This window comes from Bos taurus, chromosome 12 (assembly GCF_002263795.3).
Source record: "Bos taurus isolate L1 Dominette 01449 registration number 42190680 breed Hereford chromosome 12, ARS-UCD2.0, whole genome shotgun sequence".
Classification (NCBI taxonomy): domain Eukaryota; kingdom Metazoa; phylum Chordata; class Mammalia; order Artiodactyla; family Bovidae; genus Bos; species Bos taurus.
The window spans coordinates 71,608,795-71,632,045 of record NC_037339.1 but is presented as its reverse complement, the minus strand read 5'-3'; the positions used below and the strand labels follow the sequence as shown (position 1 = coordinate 71,632,045).

At 38.2% G+C, this 23,251-nt stretch overlaps 1 protein-coding gene and 1 long non-coding RNA gene across 2 annotated transcripts in view; both read right to left on the bottom strand.

Annotated features, from left to right (window-relative positions):
* LOC100337053 (ATP-binding cassette sub-family C member 4) overlaps nucleotides 1–23,251 on the bottom strand; it is a 1,051,816-nt gene that overhangs the window by 211,653 nt on the left and 816,912 nt on the right. The gene's annotated exons all lie outside the window — the stretch shown is intronic.
* On the bottom strand, nucleotides 14,825–23,195 carry LOC132346789 (uncharacterized). The gene is made up of 3 exons (XR_009496740.1): nucleotides 23,111–23,195; nucleotides 21,271–21,379; nucleotides 14,825–14,908 (listed from the first exon to the last, which is right to left on the bottom strand). It is a non-coding gene; the product is annotated as an uncharacterized lncRNA (long non-coding RNA).

Below are 23,251 nucleotides of genomic sequence, written 5' to 3'. Positions count from 1 at the left end.
GTGGTCTATCTGGTTTCTGCTCCTCATGCAGCATCACCTCAGCAGTGAGATGTGACTCCAGCTCCCAACTCCTATTAGCACATGGAGAACCAGCCCCATCCTGCTCCCTCACAAATACGACCAGAACCTGGGCAGGGACTTCTCCTTGGAGGTCTGAGCACTGACTCTTTAGAGCTTCTCCTCTGAGTTCTTAGATCTGGAGATCTCTCCTAGGACATGATAGCTGCTTCCTAAAATTATTACCCCAGTGTTTCATTTTTCTAGCCCTCTGATTTCTATGTAGCAAATTTCCTGTATTAAGTCCTTTCTGTAGAAACACTTTGTTTTTCTCATTAGGCCCTTTCTTCTCATAGACTCACCTCTGACAGCAACAGCTGTGAAATCCTGCAACCTTAGCCAACAACTTCTCAGCAGTCTAAATGAAACGCTAATTTTTTGATTAAGGGAATACAAAAATGCTGAAGCAGTTGTGACTCAGCCAAAATGATGGTGTTCTGCCTCTCTGAAATATGAAGTTATAACTTGGATTTGGCATATTTTTAGGGTTGGACATCTTTTAAAAAAATGACAATTTAATAAATTTTTAACTCATTATTGACCAGAGATGCATTTATACATCTTTTGTTACCTGAATGTTACTGACCAGAGATGTTTCAATATTCACTTACATAACAAATCACCAGCCATGGTGTTAGTTTTTGCAAAAATCCCCTGGTAAATAATGTGTTAATATAAAAATAAGAAATTACTGGATATATTATTTAATAGCACATTCTTCATGAAAGTATAGTTAAGTACTTGAGTTATTGTCAGGAATGAGAGGAGAAACCGAGAAAATTAAATTACTGGAGGTTCCTGTCACATTGTGCAAGGAAGGGTAAGTTGAAGGACTGAGCATAAATGGAAACAACTGAGACTCTGCAAGTGAGGGGTCTTACCATTATCCTGTTACTGTCAACAACGCTGCTCAATCTGTTTGTGATGGTTAGCACAGTGCACTGAACAAGTGTCCCATGGATTATTTTTTGTATTAACTCATCAGTTCTAGAATTAAAGACGTGAATTTCATTCAGTACTGACTGGAAAAGTTGACTTAAGATTTTAAAATATCATATGATATTTTTATAATGTTTTTATTTATTTTTTAAAAAATTATTTATTTTTAATATAAATTTATTTATTTTAATTGGAGGCTAATTACTTTACAATATAATGTTTTTTAAATGGACACTTTAAGGCAAAATCTTGTTCCTAAAAACATAAGTATAAAAGCTCTTAGAAGTTTACTATTTTTCATAAACAATGGGAAATAGTCTTCCCTTAAAATTGCTTGAAAGTATCAGGAGCTGGATTTAGGAATCTAGCTCTCTCAGGATGCCTCATAATAACATTAACACCATATAACATGTCTTGGTTTCTTCTTTTGTTTCCTGGAATTAATATTAACAAGACATACATTTAAGAGAATGAGAGCTCTTAGAAATTTTTCTTAGCATCACTAAAAGATTTCCATTTACCACATTTCAATCTTGGATACCAGGTTTTATAGATCTCAGCTCATTACCTTGGATCCACGTTTGATGTGGCTTCATCCATAATCAGTATCCTACTTTTCCTGAGAATAGCCCTAGCAAGGCACAACAGCTGTCTCTGTCCAACACTCAAGTTTGATCCTGATTCTGCTAATTCAGTATCCATTTTACCAGGAAGACCTTGGATGGTTTCTTTAAGTTGTACCTGTGGATACAGAAAGAACATTTTCCTAAACAAACTACTACTGAATAGATAAGCCTCCTGGGCTTCCCTTGTGACTCAGCTGGTAAAGAACCCACCTGCAATGCTGGAGACCTGGGTAATCCCTGGTTGGGAAAATCTCCTGCAGAAAGGAAAGGCTACCCACTCCAGTATTCTGACCTGGAGAATTCCGTGGACTGTATTGTCCATGGAGTCGCAAAGAATCAGACACGACTGAGCAACTTTCACTTTCACTTAGACATTAGAGCTTTGAAGTCCTTACGACTTCTTATGTACATGTACAGCCAGATAATGGAGAGAGCTATTACCAATTGGTGTTCACTGAGAAAGATGTTAGAGTCTAGTTAGGACAGAAAGATTTCAGTGTCCCTTACATTTTGTGGAAGCTTCTTCTCAAAAAGAAAGGCTAGTGTGGGCAGGATCAAGCCCGTGAAATGCCATTAATAGATGGGGAAGTGCTTTTACTAGAGCAGGACAGCAGTAAATGAAGTAAAAGGAGAGCCTGTTCACCCAAATACAAGGCCCGGGTAAATGGACAGGTGATCTGTCACCACTGCAAGGACTGAACCACGTGGTTCCTGATGTACAGGCTATTGACACTCAGATTTCTGTATCTTGGTTTCCTGTGTGATGAGACATACTTGCATCCTAACAGAGACACTATCAATGTTGAACATTTAACCGCTTGCTCCCAGTTTGGACATAACAGACCATGTTCTTAATTGTATATATCCTAGTATCTAAGGTGTTTTGCCCTTCCAACAAAAGCAACACATCAATGATTCATTTCCAGAGTATTATCTACTGTACTCTTTTAGCCTTTGAGTGATAAAGTGCTCACTCATATGAGTTCCTACTCATATTATATCTGTAGAGCTGCCCTTGCTTTTTAGGTGCCCCAATTGGCACTAATTTCTGATAAGCCTTCTTCAGTTGACCATCAGCTGGCTATTATTCAACATATGAAAAATGTATTTTTGGCATATTCTGAAAAATAACCAAGATGAATTGGGCTCCATTCTTAGGACTGTCTTCTTTTTGAATGTCCATATTTGCCAAGAGTGAAGGAGGACATAGATTAAGGGAATTTAAAAACTTCTTTAAAAAGTATATTTTTCTTTTAATGGAAGTTCTTAAAGAAGAAAACATATTGGTGCCCTCCACTCACTTGCAGGTCAACTCTATGAGTTTGGGTCTGCAGGTTCCATTTAGAATCTTTTAAAAACCAATGACTTGGGTTTTTAGTTCACTTGAAAATTGACCTCACTGCTTTAGTGACAACTCTTAGAGTGAGGAATCATCCCATCATTCTGTTTCTCCAGAAATTATTTATTTATGACATTTGTATGTTTTTCCATGAAAGATGTGGTAGTTTTTCTTTTTAAAAGTCATAAAGAAACAATTCCTAGAGAAATAAAGTGATGGAATGATTTCTTGCTCTAAGACATATCAACAAAGTAAAGGGTCAATTCCAGAAGCAATACATGGCAACTACTCGCTTCACTTTGTGAAATGAACTCGTGTTTATTGCTTTTCACAGAAAGCTCCAAATGTAGTTTAAATAAAGGTAGATCTTAGTGTTGTCTACCACTTCCACTACCTCATCATTTTCAGAATTGTGAGGGTACTAAATTTTGGCTGGTACAGATGAATTAAGTTTGGGCCAAGTACTAAGGTAGCTTTTGACAGGATTTGTCTCCCAGTTAACATTTCCTCTCTGTCCATGGAACAACGTGTTCTAAAATTCTGGAGTAATTTTAGTACCTGAGATCTTCACAGATCTTCACAGATCTTGAGCTGGGGAACAAATAGAAAAATAATTTTCCAGTACTTCCAGTTTTTTTTTTTTTTTTTTAAAGACACCATGCTATCACCATTAAATATACCCTGTGGTTTCAAGATCAGTGGATCATTCTATCTTTATCTTTGACTGTTAATATACTCACTTCTTCTCTTCTAGAATTTCACTGTAGAAAGACTCACAAATTTAAATGAAATCAGGAGTGCACAACTTCTCAAATAGAAGGTGAAGTAGTCAGCCTGATTTAGGAAAATAAAATCCCCATGTTGTTGGAAAGCAGGGTGGGTGTGTAAAGACTGGGTGCTGACATCCTTCAGAAATCAGAATTACTGGCAGGAAATCATCAGGCCTCCAAATCTGCTTGCTCACAGTCAAAGTTCATCTGTATATTTCAGAGCTATCCTTGGAAGAATGACACTAAATGACAAATGCATCAATTCAAAACAACATGGACAACTGGTCATTTGGATTTGTGTAAAAAAACAAACAAACAAACAAACAAACAATTTTTTTTTAAAGAAATAAGCCACACTTCGAACCCAAAACAATAAAGTAAATGGCAATGGGATCATACTTATCAGTAATTACCTTAAACGTAAATGGGTTGAATGCCCCAACCAAAAGACAAAGACTGGCTGAATGGATACAAAAACAAGACCCCTACATATGTTGTCTACAAGAGACCCACCTCAAAACAGGGGACACATACAGACTGAAAGGGAAGGGCTGGAAAAAGATCTTCCATGCAAATAGGGACCAAAAGAAAGCTGGAGTAGAAATACTCATATCAGATAAAATAGACTTTAAAATAAAGGCTGTGAAAAGAGACAAAGAAGGTCACTACATAATGATCAAAGGATCAATCCAAGAAGAAGATATAACAATTATAAATATATATGCACCCAACACAGGAGCATCGCAGTATATAAGACAAATGCTAACAAGTATGAAAGGAGAAATTAACAATAACACAATAATAGTGGGAGACTTTAATACCCCTCTCACACCTATGGATAGATCAACTAAACAGAAAATTAACAAGGAAACACAAACTTTAAACGATACAATAGACCAGTTAGACCTAATTGATATCTATAGGACATTTCATCCCAAAACAATGAATTTCACCTTTTTCTCAAGCGCACATGGAACCTTCTCCAGGATAGATCACATCATGGGCCATAAAGCTAGCCTTGGTAAATTCAAAAAAATTGAAATCATTCCAAGCATCTTTTCTGACCACAATGCAGTAAGATTAGATCTCAATTACAGGAGAAAAACTATTAAAAATTCCAACATATGGAGGCTGAACAACACACTGCTGAATAACCAACAAATCACAGAAGAAATCAAAAAAGAAATCAAAATTTGCATAGAAACGAATGAAAATGAAAACACAACAACCCAAAACCTGTGGGACAGGGTAAAAGCAGTCCTAAGGGGAAAGTTCATAGCAATACAGGCACACCTCAAGAAACAAGAAAAAAGTCAAATAAATAACCTAACTCTACACCTAAAGCAACTAGAAAAGGAAGAAATGAAGAACCCCAGGGTTAGTAGAAGGAAAGAAATCTTAAAAAATTAGAGCAGAAATAAATGCAAAAGAAACAAAAGAGACCATACAAAAATCAACAAAACCAAAAGCTGGTTCTTTGAAAGGATAAATAAAATTGACAAACCATTAGCCAGACTCATCAAGAAACAAAGGGAGAAAAATGAAATCAATAAAATTAGAAATGAAAATGGAGAGATCACAACAGACAACACAGAAATACAAAGGATCATAAGAGACTACTATCAACAATTATATGCCAATAAAATGGAAAACTTGGAAGAAATGGACAAATTCTTGGAAAAGTACAAATTTCCAAAACTGGACCAGGAAGAAATAGAAAATCTTAACAGACCCATCACAAGCACGGAAATTGAAACTGTAATCAAAAATCTTCCAGCAAACAAAAGCCCAGGTCCAGACGGCTTCACAGCTGAATTCTACCAAAAATTTAGAGAAGAGCTAACACCTATCCTGCTCAAACTCTTCCAGAAAATTGCAAAGGAAGGTAAACTTCCAAACTCATTCTATGAGGCTACCATCACCCTAATACCAAAACCTGACAAAGATCCCACAAAAAAAGAAAACTACAGGCCAATATCACTGATGAACATAGATGCAAAAATCCTTAACAAAATTCTAGCAATCAGAATCCAACAACACATGAAAAAAATCATACACCATGACCAAGTGGGCTTTATCCCAGGGATGCAAGGATTCTTCAATATCCACAAATCAATCAATGTAATACACCACATTAACAAATTGAAAAATAAAAACCATATGATTATCTCAGTAGATGCAGAGAAAGCCTTTGACAAAATTCAACATCCATTTATGATAAAAACTCTCCAGAAAGCAGGAATAGAAGGAACATAACTCAACATAATAAAAGCTGTATATGACATACCCACAACAAACATTATCCTCAATGGTGAAAAATTGAAAGCATTTCCTCTAAAGTCAGGAACAAGACAAGGGTGCCCACTTTCACCATTACTATTCAACATAGTTTTGGAAGTTTTGGCCACAGCAATCAGAGCAGAAAAATAAATAAAAGGAATCCAAATTGGAAAAGAAGAAGTAAAACTCTATTTGCAGATGACATGATCCTCTACATAGAAAACCCTAAAGACTCCACCAGAAAATTACTAGAACTAATCAATGACTATAGTAAAGTTGCAGGATATAAAATCAACACACAGAAATCCCTTGCATTCCTATACACTAATAATGAGAAAACAGAAAGAGAAATTAAGGAAACAATTCCATTCACCATTGCAACGGAAAGAATAAAATACTTAGGAATATATCTACCTAAAGAAACTAAAGACCTATATATAGAAAACTATAAAACACTGGTGAAAGAAATCAAAGAGGACAGTAATAGATGGAGAAATATACCATGTTCATGGATTGGAAGAATCAATATAGTGAAAATGAGTATACTACCCAAAGCAATTTATAGATTCAATGCAATCCCTATCAAGCTACCAATGGTATTCTTCACAGAGCTAAAACAAATAATTTCACAATTTGTATGGAAATACAAAAAACCTCGAATAGCCAAAGCGATCTTGAGAAAGAAGAATGGAACTGGAGGAATCAACCTATCTGACTTCAGGCTCTACTACAAAGCCACAGTTATCAAGACAGTATGGTACTGGCATAAAGACAGACATATAGATCAATGGAACAAAATAGAAAGCCCAGAGATAAATCCACGCACATATGGACACCTTATCTTTGACAAAGGAGGCAAGAATATACAATGGATTAAAGACAATCTCTTTAACAAGTGGTGCTGGGAAAACTGGTCAACCACTTGTAAAAGAATGAAACTAGAACACTTTCTAACACCATACACAAAAATAAACTCAAAATGGATTAAAGAGCTAAACGTAAGACCAGAAACTATGAAACTCCTAGAGGAGAACATAGGCAAAACACTCTCTGACATACATCACAGCAGGATCCTCTATGACCCACCTCCCAGAATATTGGAAATAAAAGCAAAAATAAACAAATGGGACCTAATTAACCTTAAAAGTTTCTGCACATCAAAGGAAACTATTAGCAAGGTGAAAAGACAGCCTTCAGAATGGGAGAAAATAATAGCAAATGAAGCAACTGACAAACAACTAATCTCAAAAATATACAAGCAACTCGTACAGCTCTACTCCAGAAAAATAAATGACCCAATCAAAAAATGGGCCCAAGAACTAAATAGACATTTCTCCAAAGAAGGCATACAGATGGCTAACAAACACATGAAAAGATGCTCAACATCACTCATTATCAGAGAAATGCAAATCAAAACCACTATGAGGTACCATTTCACACCAGTCAGAATGGCTGCCATCCAAAAGTCTACATATAATAAATGCTGGAGAGGGTGTGGAGAAAAGGGAACCCTCTTACACTGTTGGTGGGAATGCAAACTAGTAGAGCCACTATGGAGAACAGTATGGAGATTCCTTAAAATAGAATAGAACTGCCTTATGATCCAGCAATCCCACTGCTGGGCATACACATTGAGGAAACCAGAAGGGAAAGAGACACGTGTACCTCAATGTTCATCGCAGCACTGTTTATAATAGCCAGGACATGGAAGCAACCTAGATGTCCATCAGCAGATGAATGGATAAAAAAGCCATGGTACATATACACAATGGAGTATTACTCAGCCATTAAAAATAATATATTTGAATCAGTTCTAATGAGGTGGATGAAACTGGAGCCTATTATACAGAGTGAAGTAAGCCAGAAAGAAAAACACCAATACAGTATACTAACGCATATATATGGTATTTAGAAAGATGGTAACAATAACCCTGTGTACGAGACAGCAAAAGAGACACTGATGTATAGAACAGTCTTACGGACTCTGTGGGAGAGGGAGAGGGTGGGAAGATTTGGGAGAATGGCATTGAAACATGTAAAATATCATGTATGAAACGACTTGCCAGTCCAGGTTCTATGCACGATACTGGATGCTTGGGGCTAGTGCACTGGGACGATCCAGAGGGATGTTATGGGGAGGGAGGAGGGAGGAGGGTTCAGGATGGGGAACTCATGTATACCTGTGGCGGATTCATTTTGATATTTGGCAAAACTAATACAATTATGTAAAGTTTAAAATACAATTAAAAAAATATTTAATACCAAAAGACTGATTTGGGAGAATGGCATTAAAACATGTATAATATCATATAAGAAATGAATTGCCAGTCCAGATTTGATGCAGGATACAGGATGCTTGGGGCTGGTGCACTGGGATGACCCAGAGGGATGGTATGGGGAGAGAGGTGGGAGGAGGGTTCAGGAGTGGGAACACGTGCACACCCGTGGCAGATTCATGTTGATGTATGGCAAAACCAATACAATATTGTAAAGTAATTAGCCTCCAATTAAAAAAATAAAATATTGAAAAAATATTTAATACCTATTAAGGGTTACTTTTCAAAAGCAAAAGATTAATCTAGGTCCTATGAAAAATTGGAAAGTCTAACTGTATTTTAGAAGTCTAAATACAGTTTCTGCAATCAATTTGCAAAACTAGGGCCAATACACAAAATAATTTGTATCAAAGTATACAAACCAACAGCAAATTAACAAGTCAAAATCCTTTGCATGCAAGGGTGAGTAAATTCACAGAAGTGGACCAAAAGAACATATAATACAAATAACAGAAAATTCTCTAGAAATGAACATATCCATTAAAAAACTTAGCACATCTCCAGGGTCTCTAACCTACATTCATTCTGCAGCATTAAAAGAACCTGATTGTCAATAAGTAACTATCACATTCCAATTATATAATTTACCTTTATAGATACTTTCTTCTTAAACTTCATAGCATTTTATTAGTATGATCTCATTTATCTTTCAGTTAATAATGAAAAACTACTTAGTTGCCTCAACTTAATTGATATTCCTTAAGACCAGAGGAGTAAAGTGAACATTGCAAGGTAATTAAGGTAAATAATTCACTTAGTCACTTAGTAGAATTTGAACCCATAATTATAAATTCTAGTTTAGTGTTGTATTTTAAGACAAGAAAATGTATCTAGTTGATTTGGGTATTAGGGGAAAAGCTAAAATGAAAGCATATGGCACTATCTTGTTGCTTTCCATCACTATTATATACATATTTTAATTTACTCATGTACCCATTTCATCAGTGTTCTCCTAGCAGGTAAACAAAGTCAGTTAAACCAATAAACTCTCTTTAATTACCTGAAAGTGAAAAGTGAAAGTGAAAGTTCCTCATTCGAGTCCAACTCTTTGTGATCCCATGGACTATACAGTCCATGGAATTCTCCAGGCCAGAATACTGGAGTGGGTAGCCTTTCCCTTCTCCAGAGGATCTTCCCAATTCTGCACTACTATAAGTGTACATAATCATATACTGATGCTAACAAGTTAATTTCATTACAAAAATTACCTCTTCTAAGGCATTCCATAGATCCTCCTCCTTATGCTCTTTAAAGGGATCCAGATTTTTCTTCATTGTTCCAATGAATAAAACTGGTTCCTAAATATCCAAAAACAGGAAATGTTATTACTGTAACATCTTTCATCTTGTTTGTATGCTTACAGAACAGAATTAAAGTGCCAAAAAATATCCCCCTCACAATTCACTATAATCATTAATAATAAGGCTGCAAATGCTTGTTTATAAAATAGCATCTCTAAATTAACCTCCCACTGTAGAAAGTATGCTCCAAAATATCTCTGGACCATTGGACACTAACAAAAGAAAATGTTGAAAAGTGTCACCTTAAGAAGAAGAGAAAGGAAGATTTGATTTTTCAAAACTGCCTTCCTGGTAATGTCTTGCTATTCAGTCAGTCATGTCTGAGTCTTTGTGACCCCACAGACTGCTTCCTACCAATTATCTGCTTTTCCCCCAAATGTGGATGTACTTATTGGAGGAACTTTACATCAAGAAAACTAGATAAACTCATTGTCAATCCTGGTGTGATACTGGGAAATACCAACAGCACAATTAGTTGCAGTTTGTGCCTCAAAGCAAACCCATTAAATTTCCACACATTGGCAATAAAGAATGAACTAGGATATTTTCTCCATCAGTAAAACAGCCTTCTGGGGTAGGGACTTTCTCCACAGGTGTGAATGGAATATCTGCACCCATAACAAAGAGAACACCAGCTCCTGGGGTCTGCGGTTCCTCTGTCCATGGAGAGATCTCCTCTGATTCTGCACCAGCTGGTCCCCACGTTCTCTCACCTGTGCATCAGGATGACCTGCCTCACAGAACCTCATTACTAACTGCAAGGCCAGGAGGACCTGAAACCACTGTGACTTGTATCATAATAACATTATTTTAAATAGCTCTTCCTATTCATCTGCTTTGGGAGGAACCACAAGGTAATTACTGTGGAAATATATGCCTTTCTGGGTTTCATGAGAAAATCTTGTACATAAGCCCATGTAGGCCATTTGCATTTTCCTCTGGAAGGCTCTAGTAAGCCATGTCACAAGAATGTGGGCAGCAGAGAAGAGCCCAATAGGCTCATTTCAGTGAAGGGGGCAGGACAAGAGGAGGCATATGTGTGAGGACAAGAGGAGGCATATGTGTGGGAACAAGAGGAGACCTGACTCTTCCACAGTGCCCGGAACTGCTCGGAATCACCAGCCTCAAAATCCTGCCTGGCCTTGGGGCTAGCTTTTCTTCCTCACTTCACAAAAGCCTGAGAAGAAAGATGAAGAAGACAGACATTTCTTTTCCCTAGTCATGAAGAAGAATAATACTCAGTGAGCCTCCCTCTCTCTCCCTATTGTCTTTGTTTCAAGTCTGGTGAGAGAGAAATAGATGCAGAATTATATCCCACCAAAAAAGATGTATCCCTGAGCAAAATCCAAAATTAAAAATACATTATAGAGGGAGCTTCATTTGCCCAAAGTTGATTAAGTGGCTGATATACCTCCAACGCACTGAAAATCACTGGTCACGTGACATTTCAAAATGATTATGGAATAGCACTGAAAAATATGAGGCACAAATTTAAGTTCTCCCTTAAAACTCTCTAATTTAGAATCAAAGACTGAACAACCATGTAAGCAATGGTAAGAGTTCCTCGTCAAGGGAATAATCATAATTCTACTTTAGATGTTTATAAAAAACTGCCTCTTGTAACTATTACCTTTAAGAGCCTAACATGCAGGCGATTTCCCTTCCTTTTAGCTATTCCCATTAGGTTTACAAAATCATGTAGATGTGGCCAGGCAAAGGGCGGAAGGCTGGCCCCCAATATTCCGTCCCCCTGCCCCAAGGGCAGGATTCTGCTTTGGGGTCCAAGATGAGAGATTCTTCAAGGACTGGTTTTTGAGGAGATGAAGGGCCCAAATGAGGCCAGGTTAAGGAAGCAGCTTTGAATCCAGTTGGGAGACATGAGACGGGACTCTGTGTTCAGCAATGACAAGAACATTTCTTTCCTGGTCATGGCTTATAATGACCTGAACAGTTTTACCCTTCATGTTCCTCTCAGAGCAAATTTACATCTACTAAGAGGTCTAAGCTTTGAATTCTCCACCTGGTTTTTCAAGGTACACTCTGTACAGGCATTACCTGAGCTAATCTGTCAGTCTAAAAAGACATATTGGGCAATTATGTGTGTTTATTTAGCAGTATGAGATGGAATAACATAGTTTAGTAAAGCAAGAGTATTTCTCTTTGGTATGATATGCCAAATATATATTTTAAAATCAGTAAAATTTCAGTAAAAAGTTGAATGAAAATAATGATTCTTTAGGCAGCAATCATACAGGAAAAAAGAAGGTAAAGGTATCTAAATTGAAAGAGAAGAAGTAAAACTGTCACAGTATACAGATGACATGATACTATATATAGAAAACCCTGAAGACTATTACAAAAATTACTAAAACTGATAAATGAATTCCACAAAGTAGCAGGACACAAGATTAACATACAGATACTTGTACATTTCTTCACAGTAACAGTGAAATACCAGAAAGGGAATGTAAATTTAAAAAAAATCCCTTTAAAATAACATGAAAAAAAGTAATATACTTAGGAAGAAACCTGACCAAGGAGGTGACAGACTTATATGCTGAAGACTAGAAAATATTATAAAAGGAAACTGAAGATGATTCAAAGAAATGGAAATATAGCCAATATTCAAAGAATATGGAATGATTCAAAGTAATGGAAATGATTCAAAGAAATGGAAATATATCCAATATTAAATGCTCTTTAATTATAAGAATTAATATTGCTAAAATGACTATTATCCAAAGCAATCCACAGATTTAAGACAATTTTTAATCAAATTACCTATGACATTTTCCACAGAACTAGAACAAACACTCCTAAAATATATATGGAACCATAAAGACCCACAATTGCCAAAGTAATCCTGAGGAAAAAGAACAAAGTAGGAGGCACAACCTTCCAGACTTTCAGACGATACAGCTACATTTATCAAAATGGCATGATATTGGCATGAAAACAGACACTGTATAAATGGAACAGAAGAGAGATTCCAGAAATAAACCCACACACCTACCACCAACAGTCAATTAATCTTCAACAAAGGAGGCAAGACTATACAATGGGGAAAAGACAGTCTCTTCAGCAAGTGGTGTTGGGAAAGTTAGACAGCCACACGTAAACCAGTGTAGTTAGAACAAAAACCCTTAGACCATATGCAAAAATAAATTTGAAATGGCCTAAAGACTGAAACGAGATATGACACCATAAAACTCTTAGAAGAGAACACAGGCAAAATGTTCTCTGACATAAATCGTACCAATGTTTCCTTAGGCCAGTTTCCCAAGGCAATAGAAATAAAAGCAATAATAAATAAATAGGACTAATCGATGTGACAAGCTTTTGTACACCAAAGAAAACCATAAAACAAAAAGACAACCTGTAGAATGGGAGAAAATATTTGAAAATGATGAGACCAACTAGGCTTAATTTACAAAATATACAGACAGTTCATAAAACTCAACAACAAAAAACCAAACAACCCAATCATAACCGGGGCAGAAGACCTAAACAGACATTTTTCCAAAGAAGATATACAGATGACCAACAGACACATGAAAAGATGCTCAACCTTGCTAATTATTAGAGAAATGCAAAACAAATCTACAAAGAGGTGCCACCTTACAAGGATCAGAATGGCCATCACTGAACAGTCTACAAATAATAAATGTGGAAGAGGGTATGGAGGAAAGGGAACCCTCCTACACTGTTGGTGGGAATGTATTAAGAAGTTGATGCAGCCATTATGAAAAACAGTATGGAAGTTTCAATCCCACTTCTGGTTATATATCTGGTATGTGTGTTAGTTACTCAGTCATGTCTGACTCTTTGCGATCCCATGGACTGTAGCCCACCAGGCTCCTCCATCGATGGAACTCTCCAGGCAAGAAAACTGGAGTGGGTTGCCATACCCTTCTCCAAAGACAAACTATTCCTCAAAAAGACATGGAAACAACCTAAAGTCCACTGACAGATGAATGCATATAGAAGAGGTGGTGCATATATACAATGGAATACTATTCAGCCATAGAAAAGAAGGAAATGCCATTTGCAGCAACATGGATGGACCTAGGGATTGTCATACTAAGTAAAATAAATCAGACAGAGAAAGAGAAATACCACATAATATCACATATATGTGGAATATAAATATGACATATTTACATGTGCATATAATCTAGTCTCCAAAATACTCAGTGAAATTTGTACTTGTTTAAGAAACAGAACAAAAGAAAATAGAATCAGAGCCCAGGAAGAGAAGGTCAATTCAATACCCCACCATCACAGCAACCATATACTAGGTCTACATGAAGCATCCTACATATGCTGATCTATTTATATAGTCCTCAAAGCGGCTCGAGGAGTTGGTACTGTTAGCTGGCTTGCAAGGGAGAGAAAACTGAGGAGCACAGAGATGGAATTCTGTGCCCTGTGTTCTTTCTCACGATACTGTACTGCATCCCTGGTTAATCATTTATTAAGGGTTAAGTTCTGAGTTTCTCTACAGCATCAACACCCTGTAATTCTCAAAGCTCCACAGTTTCAAAGAAAGCCCTCAAAGACAATCACCTCTGAAAAAAGATAGCTTTATTTTCTACAGCAAAATTCCATCTGTAAGACACTTACAATTCATGTTTCCCTACAGGAGCCTCTCAAGTGTTAAACATTTATCATTTTGTTATTAGTATTATGTGGTTATCAGTGGGTAAAACTGTGGCATCTGAAGAAGTGTGAGTGCAGAAATCTGCCTGGGTAAGTTACTAAATCATAGGCTCACAGAACAGATGAAAAAACAAAAAAACAAACCCTGGTATCTGATGAAAATATCTGTTGAAAACACCTTTTATTTCTTTTTCTGCTCTGATTGCTGTGGATGCAGGTTGATGTATGGCAAAACCAATACAATATTGTAAAGTAAAAAAAAAAAAATAATAATAAAAAAGATTCATCCATTAAAAAAAAAAGAAAATACCTGCTGCTATGATCTATTGGGGGAAAAGGGATCAACCCTTTAATGCAATTTGAAAAAAAAAAATTATCAACATAAAAGCAATTGAACTTAGGTGCTTTATAAAAAGAATATATGAAAATGTTCTGACATGCATACCTGAGGTACAACTGACATTTTCTTCCTTAAATCATGAAGTCCAATACTGGTTGTCAAATTTTTATCAATCGAAATTGTACCTTGGAAGTCTGAGAATCTGAAGAGTGCAGCAATGAGGGAACTTTTTCCAGCTCCTGTTTTTCCCACGATGCAAACCTGTAGAGAGATCCAGGAGGGATTAAGAATTAACAACATGCAGCCAACCTAGGAGAAACCCTGGATATTGATGATGAATTTTAAAAGTTGTATATAGAGTAGTCTGTAAGTTTGTTAAGCATGGCCCTGTTGGCATTATGGGCCAGGTGATTCATTGTTTGGGGGGTCAGGGGACCTGTCCTGTGTATTATAGGTTGTTTAGCAGTAGCCATGGACTCTATCCACTTGACACCAGACACAACCTCCAAACTGTGACACCTAAAAATGGCAGATATTCACAAATGTCCCTGGTTGAGACCCCTGGTCCTCAAGAGTTAAAAAAAAAAAAAAAAAAAAACAGAATAAATCTACTGGCCTTGGAAAAGCCAGCAGTCTCCTAAGTGGTCCATAAGAAGTTCACTTTAAATTAACTTTATTCCTACTCTCTAGGTTTTTTGACCTTGAGAACTACATGGATAATTTTAGAGATATCAACAAGTCAAGTCAGAAGTGTTATACACAAACAAGGACTTATTTTCTCAGGGATCTGTTATTCGAGAATTATTCCTTGACAGAGAAACTAAATCATTTCCTGATGGCAAATATATTAATTATATTCTATCTTGAAAGGAAACATCTTAAAATTATAAAATGCAGGTCTCAGTGTCTTAAAAGACATTGGTCTGTGATTAACAACATTTGCTCTTTATATGGGACCTTTCATTGGAACAGTTCAAAAGGCATTTTATAAACAACTTAATACAACTGTTTCTTGGAAAGATACATGCAAGTTTCAGTCTAGTTATTAAAACCCAAATAGAGAGAAATTAAGTGCATTAAGAATAAGATTAAGGAATCAATATAATGCAGGTAAAATGCTGGTTAGGGATAAAATTATACTGTAAAAACTGGCTTACAGATGTGTGCATATAAACATGTACTATATAGAAACTGGCTTTTTTTTTTTTAACCAATGAGCTTGCCCAGCTCCCTTGTGGAAGTTTCCAAGAGATGATTTCATTTCTCTTTTGGAATTTGAAATTGATGAGGGGTGTTAGACATGCTTTCAATGATTTGTAAATTCATTCAGTAATTTTTTAAAACCCATGGCTTTATACAAAGAGAACTAAATCTTTCTGAACATTGTAATCAGAACACTGGGAGCTTTTCACATTTGCTCATTAAAATGTCTCAAATGTTTCAAATGTCTGCAAATTCAATCATAGCATTTCAAAAAAGAATTTTTCTCTATAGAGATTAAATGTAAGAATAGTGAGTTTAGATATTTTTATTATTTTGTAGCCATTTTGTACTTTATGCTATACCCCAATTTATATAACACAGGCCATTTTCTGCTTATAGGCAGGGCCTAGTGTGTATATATATGATTCATGTTCTGTGTACCCACAGACCTTGACCATACTGTGGATTTAGTTCCAGACAACCATAATAATGTGAACATTGCAAAATACAGTAATTCATATTGATTTTTTGTTCCTCTTTACATACAAAAGTTATGTTTATTCTATACTGTAGACTGCTAATTGGATAATAGAATTATGTCTGAAAAATAATATACATACCTTAATTTTCAAATACTTAAGTGCTAACCATCATCTGAGCCTTTACTGGGTTGTAACATTAAAGAACACTGACCACTGATCACCATGACAAATATGATAGTAAAGAAAATGTTTGAAATATTGCCAAGAATCACCAAAATGTGACACAGAGACAGGGAGTGAACTAAGGTTGTAAGAAAAATGACACAGATGGACTTGCTGGATTCAGGGTTGGCAGAAACATTCAATTCATTAAAAATACACTATCTGTAAAGCACAATCAAACCAGGTATGTCTGTATTTCTGGGTGCCAAGCTTGGTGCCAAGCCTTGAGGATTCTACTCCTCATGACTCAATCCCTTATTTTAAGGCCTACATTCAGTACCTGAATGCCAGTCTGTATCACCTATTAAAACACAAATTAAAGCAAACACTTTCTTAATCATAATCAGTGCAAATGAATTTGAAAAGTAAATAAATTCTAACTATACTCTGATAAAAACCATTCTTAAGATGTTGATGTTTTTACTTTCTATACTTGTATGTGGCTGTGTTCATATATTTAAACAGAATGGGATTAACATGAACATACTGTTGTAATCTCTTTTCATTTAGTATTTCATAAAAGTATTTTAATGGCTACATAATATTACAGTGTGTATGATCATTTAACAAACCCCTGATTTCCAGGTAGTTAGATGGTCTCCAATATTTTGCTATTATAAATAACTATTTAATATTCTTGAGGCTAAATCTTTGCAAACAACCTCCATAATTTCCTTCAGAGAAATTCTTAGATATGTAATTGACAAGAAACAGGTATGAACATTTTCAGAGGAAGCTGTTATGGAGTGGCAACCTACTTTCTAGAAATAAGATTTTTTTTTTTTTAGCTATGCCATGTGCCTTGGGGGATCTTAGTTCCCAATATGGAGATCAAACTCTGGGCTCCCAGAAGTGGAGGGGCCAGGTCTTAACCACTGGACCTCCAAGGAATTCCACATGCCATTTTCTACTCCCACTTGTTTCTCTGCACATTCACAAACCTGGGTGTTACAGCTTTGTTTTAATCAACATGAGTCTGATTCCAAAAAGTGGAGTCCCTTTCCCAGAATGTCTTACTGGAGACACAACAGCTATAGGCTCCCCGCCTCCCACATCTGCTGACTCTAGTCCACTTCTCAGGTTAAACTCCCAAAAGCCAGCTCCATCCCCATCACTCCACCCCAGGATGTCTCTTCTACGAAACTTCTCCCACTGACCTCTCCATCCTTCATCTCTACAAGTTGGCTTCCTTGGGGTCCTAGGTAGTTGCGAGGGTTGGACATGTAACTATTGCACACCTGGTGGTTCACTGCACGGAGGAGTGAACTGCCAGGTGCCTAGTTCTTCGTTCATTGGGTCAGGGCATCACACCTTTGTTATGCGGGTCCCACTACCCGGAATGCCTTCCACATGCATTTGCACCTGGTGAAATCCAAACCACACATCACTAAGTCTGTCTCACATGCCTAATTTCCCAGGAATTCTCTCTCTATCCTCTCCTGTCGACTTCTCCCCACCCTAACAAATGCTATATCATCTTTTCCCAAACTTCTATAAAAATCGTGATCACTTCTATCTTACAAAGCTAACTTAGTACTTTTCTTGTTTCATCAAGTGGACTAGATGTGTTGACAGCAGGATCTGTATTGGATTTGCCTTTGTGTTATTTATATTGTCTGTGGTATCCTGTGCAAAAGAGGCTTCCATGGGAGGGTGAGATTTTTAACTCAGACTGGAGAAATTTATGGAAAATTGATTGTCATATTGCTTACATACATAAATAGACAAAGAGACAGGCATGGGAGATTAATCTTACAGCTATAAATACAGTTGCAAATGGCCAATTCCTCAGTTTCAATTGGATAAACAAAATTTTATACAGTGTAAGTGGGTAAGGTAATTTTACATTCTATGAAAATGACAACTATCTTTGCTCAAGCACTGGCTTGTGTGCTGGTCTTCATGCCAGGTGTTATGTGTCTTATCTTGTTTAAGTTGTTCAACAACCCTAAAGGTTAGGTCCTATCACTTGCATTTTGCAACAGAAAAGATTGAGGCTTATAAGAGAAATTAGTCTGCCTGAAATAAGAGAGCCCATAAGTCACAGCATGGGACTCAAATCCATGTCTGTCAGGCTCTTTCCCATCTGCTGATGGCCTCCTTATCACCGGGATGGCTTGACCCCTTAGTATGTCCCTCTGTCTAAGTAGAACAGAGAAAGTGGAAAGAGGTGTAGCTGCAGTTCAAACAACTAGCTTCACATATAGGTCCTATGGATAGACAACTTAGGCATGGCATCAATATTGGTGAGTATAACGTGGTGGGTGGGACAAGGGGGCTGACGTCACTGAGCAAAGAGGGTGCTTGAGGTCAGGTGAGCTGGCTGTCAGCAGGAAGAAATGGCACCCATAGCTGGGCTGGGAAGAGAAACCTGCAGCTAAGTGGGGTACATGGTTCCCCAGGAAATAGGCCAAACAGACCTCGTACCCTGCTTGGAGCAGCAAGACTCATTTTTGATCTGATCCCATCTTGTAGTGAAAGGATCTCACACTGTCTTTGTCTCCGGGTTCAGGCAGGGCTGAGCTTGTGGGAAATCCTTCCAGTCCCTGCAGAAGGCTGGTGTGGGGAAGGTGGGAGAAGGATGAAAACTGCCTGTGATGAAGACAGACTCCACGGAAAGATGCAAGGAAATGCAGTGGAATCACAGCGTATTAAATTATGATGCAAAGGCATGCTTTGCGGAATATAAAAGTGAATAAATCTGTAGGATAAGTGACAGAGAACCTTCTAGAGCCTCATGCTCAGTTACCAGAGAGGTTTATGTGATTCATGAGCTCAATTTCAAAATGTCAAAGGAAATATCTTGGAAATCACAGGTTATCAGTCATCAAAAACTGCCTATGGGAGAGAAAGGACTTTACTGGAGGGTCTTGTTCAAATGCGATGCTGAGTCAAGAGGTCTGGGTGAACCTAAGACTCTGCATTTCTAAGAAGCTCCAGGAGATAGAGGTGCTGCTGGCCCTGGCACCACAGTCTGAGTCACAGGGAATTAGGAAGCAGGCAGGGTAAGGGGGACAGTCTGGGACTGAGGAGAGGGGTTTCTGAGAAAATATCATGTAAAAAAGGAGCAAAGTTAGGAAACATATTTTTGCACATTATAGCAAGGTCTAGTAAGCATCTCTAAAAATGGATTATCCAAGCAATAGCTCTGAGCAAGAAAAAAAAAAAAATCAATCTACCTCCAGTGATGGAAAATGCTCTAAAATGGCCCAGGACTCTCTAAAATGATCAAATCAATTACAAAATCATCTATGTGAGAAATGCAGCCCATGTTCAGAATCTACCCAGGAAGTCTAGGGTGATATTTACCTTGTTTGGGGGCTTTATTTTTACTTGCTATTTCTTTCACGAATTAGAAACCAGCATAGTACCTTCTACACTTTCTTATTGACTCTATCGTCCAGGAATCAGGACAGCAGGGGAAACAATGGAAAAAGAACAGACCCCCACTTCTGCTGGGCGGGCTCACTCCCATGTCCCTTCCAGCAGCCTCCCCCAATCAAATCTAACACCAAAGGGGTGACTGGAGTGATGGGTTTGGGACAGGTGAGCAGGAGAGGGAACATGGGATGTGCACAGGTGGAGTGCAATGGTTTCATGAACACACTGCTGCTGCTGCTAAGTCGCTTCAGTCGTGTCCGACTCTGTGCGACCCCAGAGACGGCAGCCTACCATATTCTCCAGGCAAGAACACTGGAGTGGGTTGCCATTTCCTTCTCCAATGCATGGGAGTGAAATGTGAAAGTGAAGTCGCTCAGTCCTGTCCAACTTTTCGTGACCGCATGGACTGCAGCCCACCAGGCCTCCTCTGTCCATGGGATTCTCCAAGCAAGAGTACTGGAGTGGGGTGCCACTGCCTTCTCCACTGCCTGGGTATAATCTCCAAACTCAGAAATGAAGCTACTGGTGATGGTCTGAGTAGACCAAGACACCATGAAAAGTCAAGCTACCACAGTTACTAGCTCAGTCTCCAAATCTAATTTTCCCTCAAGCATTTCAGAATCTCAGGTTAACTCTAAGACTTTGGGGGTTTAAAATGGAAGAATAAAAGTATGTTTGTCTCGAAGGTGTACTATAGAGTCATACAATAATAACTAATATTTTTGGCACCTAGGGAAATTTAAGATGGGTGTGAATGAACAGAATTACATTTGTAACGGGAAATCTGACAGACACATTGCTGAACATGAGCTCCAGTGAATGTTTTCCCAGCACAGGAGTCCTCACCTTCTCCCTGGCCTTCAGTGAAACTGGTAATAATAAGGAGAGAGCTTTTGCCATATGATTTACTGAAACTGCTCCCTAGGTATCATTTAGGCATCAAGGTGAATATTTTTTTTCTATAGCAAGTGTTGTTTAGTCACTAAGTCATGGCTGATTCTTTTGCAACTCCATGGACTGTAGCCTACTAGGCTCCTCTGTTTATGTGATTCTCCAGGCAAGAATACTGGAATAAGTTGCCATTTCCTTCTCCAGGGCATCTTCCCAACCCAGGGACTGAACCCATATCTCCTGCTTGGCAGGTGTATTCTTTACCACTGAACCACCACTGAAGCCCATGTCACAAGGGTATCACTCATTAAATTATAGCTATACTCTACTAGATGCGTCTATGGTGGAAAGAGTTTTAAAGAACAGTTCTTAAAGTATTTAAAACACAAGGTAATCAGTTTATGGAGTTGTCTTGTGTGTGTTTTGGTTATTGGTTGCTCACACCTGTGTTACTCACTCACTCTCCCAGCCAGCAGTCCCTCAGCACCCTCTCGGTGCCCTGCAGAATGCCACTTTCAGGAGATGCTCTCTGATCTTAAGAAGCCTCAGGGTTCTGTGTGACACAGATCCAAAATTACAAAGCATGCCACGGGTGCTTTTATTGTTATAACATTTACCAATTCAACCATTTTTAAGTGGACAGTTTAATGTTAAGTACATTCACATTGTTGTACAACCAACCTCCAGATTATTTTGCCTTGTAAAGCTATATCCATTAAAAAACATTTTCCCATTCTCCAGCAATCATCTTTCTACTTCCTGTCTTTATAATTTTTTTTTTTTACTTTAAGAACCTCATATAAGTGGAATCATACAGTATTTATTTTTTGTGTGTCTGGTTTATTTCACATATCATGATGTCCTCAGGGTTCATCCATGGGTCAGAATTTTCTTCCTGTTTTAAAACTGAATAATATTGCATTTTAAGGATATTATACGTTTTGTTTCTTCACTCACTTTGAAAACAGGGGCACTTGGGTTGCTTCCTACTTTGGCAGCTATGAACACAAGTGTACCACACACACTGTCTTAAAGAATATATAAGATCCTGTGGAAGCATAGAGGGGCATTAGAGTTGATTGTGAAAATGATACATCCACCATCTAGAGATGGAAAAGTGTCCCTGGGGTCTAGGGCAACATTCACACTGGAAGCTGGGAGGACAAGGTGCTCTGAGAGAATGTACACAAGACAGAGGCTGAGATGGTTAGATGGCATAAAGGACTCAATGGACATGAGCTTGAGCAAACTCAGAGAGATAGTGGAGGACAGGGAAGCTTGGCCTGCTGCAGTCCCTGGGGTCACAGAAAGTCGGACACAACTTGGTGACTGAACAACAACAACAACACAAGATCCAAGTGTAGGGGGTGTGTGTATGGACTCGAGGCTGGAGAGGTAGGTGGGGAAAGAGATTCCCACTGCCTTGTCTGTTATGGTTTATTCTCTTCTTAAGGAGTCAACCCTAGTCCCAGCTGAGGGTCCCAAGCTGAGTGTGAAAGGAACATCACCAGCAGACATGGACACTGGCAAGACCACAAACCCTTCTGCCATCTCCCAAGTGGATCTTCCCCTGCTCCTTTCATTTTGTTTTCATCCACTTTAAGCAGGTCTCTGGACCCTGCATCCAGCTGGGGGCTCTGGTTCCTCACGCTTGATGGACTCACGATTCTGGACTCTTCTCTGATGGCCCCAAGCTGGCCAAACGGTCCCTATTTGGAGTGTACCTAGGGGTGAACTATGGTTCCAGCATCATCTTACCCAGGCCAGTAAGGATCAGATCTGTGCTAAAGAAAAGAGAAGTCTGTGGGTGACAGCAGGGGGATGACAGCTCAGTGTGGGTGAGTGGAGGAAAGTCTCTGGGAAGGGCCAAGGGACAGAGGAGGAGACTGCAACTGAAAGATGTAATGGGAGGAAGAGAAGATTCCAGAGGCATAAAGAAGAAAAGATGGACAGGAAGGAGATATTGGAGAGTTATGGACAGGGCGAAAGGGTTGACTTCAGAGACTCCACATGAATAATCAGGTGAAACATATAGTATCATGGGTCAGGTTAAGTTCCAGCTCCAGGATCCAGGGCCCACCAACCACCATGAGGGAGCTCACAACACAAAGAAGTGCTGGGATCCTCACTACACGGTTAGTTTCTAAGAAAGTTTCACCCACGATGTCACTGATCTAATCTGCATCCGAGAGGAACAAAGAGTTCCCTGACACATGGACAAGGAAGTAAACAGCAGATGTGGTGCTAAATCTAGATTTTAAAGAGGTAAATGGCATAAACAAACCTTTTCTTTTGGTTTAGTGCTTACTGTCAAGTCCTTCAATACCAGAGGCCCGTCTGGGCTGTACTTGAAATTCACATTGTTAAAGGCAATCATTCCGTTGTCAGGCCAGTATGCTGGTGGACGAAAGTCAAGTTCCCAGGG